Source organism: Adiantum capillus-veneris, chromosome 5 (assembly GCF_014529385.1).
Source record: "Adiantum capillus-veneris isolate H3 chromosome 5, ASM1452938v2, whole genome shotgun sequence".
NCBI lineage: Eukaryota > Viridiplantae > Streptophyta > Polypodiopsida > Polypodiales > Pteridaceae > Adiantum > Adiantum capillus-veneris.
Genome location: NC_140935.1, coordinates 150,672,386 through 150,676,998, shown reverse-complemented (window position 1 = coordinate 150,676,998; position 4,613 = coordinate 150,672,386). Strand labels below are relative to the sequence as shown.

The 4,613-nt window shown below is 41.9% G+C and overlaps 1 pseudogene; it reads right to left on the bottom strand.

Annotated features, from left to right (window-relative positions):
* Positions 1–1,713: 1,713 nt before the first annotated feature.
* Positions 1,714–2,247, bottom strand: LOC147458285 (uncharacterized; annotated as a pseudogene).
* Between the last annotated feature and the right edge of the window lie 2,366 nt (positions 2,248–4,613).

Sequence of the window (4,613 nt, the reverse complement as noted above, 5' to 3'; positions counted from 1 at the left end):
TTTTGGTACTACTCGCTCGGTATTGACCCATGTCTTTGCGGCAGTTGCCAAGTTTTTCTTTATAATGGTTCACTACCTTAAAGACATGGGTCAATACCAAGCGAGTCAGTTGCTTATGGAATTGGAATCCGCCGCTGACTCGTCAAGTTCTTCTTTATAATGGCTCATTTCAGCCAAGACATGGGTCAATACCAAGTGAATCAGTGGCAGATGGAATTCGATAGCTGCCCCACTCGCTCGGTATTGACTCACTTGGTGTTCAAGTCTAATCTCTGCCATTTGTTCATGTTAGCCACGCTCTCTCGCTTCTGCCCCCGGAGGTTCAAGAGAAAGTATACGTAATAGATCCGCTGATATCGCCTTATCTGCAGAACAACTCAGTTTTCTTTTTGAGTCTGATGAACTGGTTTAGCAGAGTCAACTTTGATCTAGCGCGCTTTCTGGTCACTGCGTACAATCAATCATGAGTATTTTCTTGCCTTGTAAAAAACATCTTGCATCGAGAATCTCTCCTCATCTTTGATGGTGTCTTTGTAGTGATCATTGGAGTCTGATGTTATTTGACATGGAAGGTAAGATTGTTTACTATGCAAACTCCAGGAAAAGGAGGGCGTTTCATGGTCGTGTAAAAACGTAAGGTCCATTTGGGTACATTTGGAAAGCAGTGTCTCTTTGTAATGTGTTGCTGATTCAAGTGGTTATGTATGTAGTGCTGCAAAAAAACTTGTATGCTGTGTAGAGCATCTTTTGTTAGAACATGATCTAGGAAATGTAGTCCGACACGAACAGGTAACCGTGCCCACGCAGAATGATGACTATAGCTGTGGCTGGCGAACTTGTTTGAATGCCGTGTTGCTCATCAGTCAAATTATGGATATACCGAATGTAAGTAATCTGTTGTTTTATCGTTTGCTACAACGTATGTATGAAGCAACAGATGTCCGTATCATACTTCTACAAGAACTTCGATTACACAACTACACCAACAACGATGTGCGACATTTTTCTGTAATGGCGATCCAGCAAATTATAATCTCGGTAAACAGACGCACAAGAGAGGAAGCGGCGAGAGCTGACGAGTTCGAAGAGGCTCGCATTAACGAAATGACGCAACTCCACAATAAGACTCAAGAAGAAGTTCGAAATATGCAAGAAGCAATAAACCAATATTATGCGGATGTCGCAGAAGTAGAGGAATGGGCTACACGTCGACAGAAAGAGCAAGAACAGCGGGAAGCTTCACAGGTGCAAGAAGCATGGGAAGCCATGGAAGAGGCCCATGATTTCGAGCGGTGCGAAAGGATGCCCGAGACCAACGTCCCCAGAGGCAGAGGTAGCAGCAACCGGAGCAGAGGACAGGGGAGCAACCGGAGCAGAGGGCAAGGGACGAGTGGCACAAACCGCGGGAGAGGACAGGGGATGAGTGGTACAAACCGGGGGAGAGGGAAGTAGCAGAGAAAGGGAGAAACTTACTTGTATAAATCTTGACAAAAACAACACAATATGTAAATCTTGACAGAAACAACACAATATGTAAATTACTTGTATAAATCTTGACAGAAACAACACAATATGTAAAGTTTTGAAACATTGAAAATGTACATTTTTGAAACATTGTTTGACCGCCAAAAAATATCTCTGCATTAGTCATTTTGAAGAGTACATCATGGTTTGCATGGCATCAAAGCTCTTTGAGTGCACAAGGTATGTGACCTAGCTTCCGGTGGAAGCAATTAAGTGAAGTGTATTTGTTAGTGACTCCTTGCAATGTTGTTTTCTCCTTGCGCCTTGGAATCTGGAAAGAAGAAAAAGTTAGATTCACTCATAGTGTATTAAAAGAAAATCAAAATTTATCGATTTAGTAAGCACCTTTCTATTGTTGAGACTGAATGCATACAATTTCGGCAAAAGTGGAAGTTCTTCACATGTAAGATCTATCCTGAGCTGTGCCAGAGTTGTGCTTGACATTGTTTCCATCACAGTAAATAGGCTGTCTTGAAAGTAGAGCTCCATTGATAAAGGTTTGTTCTCGAGGTTGTCCTCTGTATCTTGGTATAGTGGAATAAGGTGCTCACTAAGAAGATGATATCTAATATAGTAAAACGATACTAAGAAATTTTGAGAGCTTATAATGAACTTGCAAATTATGGACTTCTTTTGCAAAATACAGATTTTGTTCTGTGATTGTTTTCTATCCCAGTTATCATCTAAAAAGTCCAAACAGCTCTCAGACTTGCAAATGAACATTGTTGCGGTAGTTCTTATTTGCTCATCGAAGAAAAAATCTACAAACACTTCAAGAGGCATAAATAGTGAGAGCCGAACTATTTTTGTGGCAATTGAATACTTGAGGGACTTTTGTATATCCTGAAACAACTTATTCCTGAAGCTTTCACTAGTTTGCGAAGCAGACAGGAACCAATCCTTGCTGTCAAAGGATGGAAGTGACAAAGGAGCTACACGACCCCAACCAATGGAAGTTCTCGGTTCCACATATGACATATTATAAAAGAAAATTCCATTATCTGCAAGTTCCTTCTGTTGTCTTCCTCGGTACGTTTGCTCACCAATAAATGCATGGAAAGCATCAAAAATCCCAACTATACTCTTAACTGGTTGCCAATCTGTCCTATTCGATGGATAAATATGTGAAACATACCAAAGATGATATCCACCACTTGATATTCGAATATAATCATGCACTAAGCGAGATGCTGAAATAACTTACAGTTGGGTCGATGCCTTGGAAAACGTGGAGGAGATGTTTGCAACCTTAAGTCTGCATGCTGGAAAGCATGTTGTATGAGGACCTCTTTCACCCGCTTGCTTTGTGCACACACTTTAAACTCTTTAACTTGACCCTTGAAAGCCTCCACGAAATCATTACGTTGCCTCCTCTTCCTCCTCCTAGTTTGCAGTAGAACCCAACTTTCGATAGTTATTCGAGATGGAATCCATGCTTGATCGTCTGTAGTATAATTGTTAAAAATGCTAACAGAGTCAATGGTAGTGCTAGGCCTTCGAGAAGTAGACATGGTGTGTAGTAGAATGAATACACAGAAAGGTTAGTGCAAATATAAAAAAAGGGAAGAAGTTTTGAGAGGGAAGTAGAGCTACTCAAAGTCATATTTGGGCGGGAACAAAGATACTAGATAGAGTCTTCAATGAAAGTTCTGAAATTCCTCGGTACATAGTTAGTACGACTTATGGCATTTATGCCTTGAAAGCGTGAAATTGTGCAATTTGATGAACCAAAATAATATTTCCTCCCTTTTTAAAAAAAGAACTTGACTCCAAAATGTCGATTTTCAACGTAACGTTAGCCTCTTCCTCATTGGTCGAGCGCCACTCTCTCTCTAGAACTGAAAGGCCCAAAAGTGAGTGCAACTTTCTCTTAATGTTCTCACACCTTCAGTAGGGCAACATGAAAGAGGAAGTAGGTTTTCACACCTTCGATAGGGCTTTGCAGAGAAGAACCTTCCTTAAGCCATGACATCGCCATGAAGAAGCTTTCAACACTACTAGTTTGTTGTGGGAGCGAATCACACCACCTATAAAGTGCATGCGACACTACCTGGATCAACACAATGTTAATCGAGGACACAGATGACATGATAGGCGCACGGAGGCAATCTCTATAGCTTGTCAGGCTGTGACCATCCCACACATACAACACTTTGGAAGGCTAACTAAACCAAAATCAAGAATCTCACTGCTCTCAACTACACCACACAACCCACACACACAAACCGAAGAAAAATCACCAAATCATACCAGAATCGTATAAAACTTAAGAAACACCATCTCCTCACTAGGATACACCTGACCCAAAGCCTCTACACTCAATAACCTCAATCCAAACCCATCTATTGCAAACACAAAGACAAAGTAGAATTTTGAAGGTGCCCAAAACTGAAATCTATGAGTACTTATGCGTAGCTTATGTCACCGCGATTCTAACAACTACTTGCATGCAAAAAATAGACATCGTTTGATAAACTTACGACCACAAATAGCTTGTAGATGTGTTAACGCATGTGCTCCATTTTGCATGGAATGCTTGGCATTGTTGCATAACTCTCCACAAGCCTATCGCAATGGTGCAGTCAGATCTCCAATGCGATGAGATGATTTTCCATTAATTCCTCGCATCCAACACATGTTTAAAAGTAGGTCCATCGTGGAGCTTCTCGCGTGGGACACAAACCATTGCTCAAATGATGGAATGATGCGTGTCTCCTGTCGATTCACCTGCATGGAGGCACACCTAAACTCAATGGCCAGAGTTTGGGTTGGAGCCTCGACACTTGAGGCTTGGGTTAGCAAGTGATGGTGTCAACCCCTTCGGCACTAAGTCTACTTCATGGAGCACTAGGCCTATGGTGATCCTCAACTACAATATTCCACCATGGGAGACAACCAAGAAGGGAAATATACTTCTTTCCTTGCTTGTGCCAGGGAAGTACAAAGTGTCAAATATTGACATTTACCTCGAGCCCCTCATCGAGGAGTTGGAGGAGTTATGGAGAGGCATTCCTGGTGTCGATGTCTCACTTGCAAGGGGGGGGGGAGAGAGGCCATTGTGAGGGGAATCCTTATGTGGACTATGCATG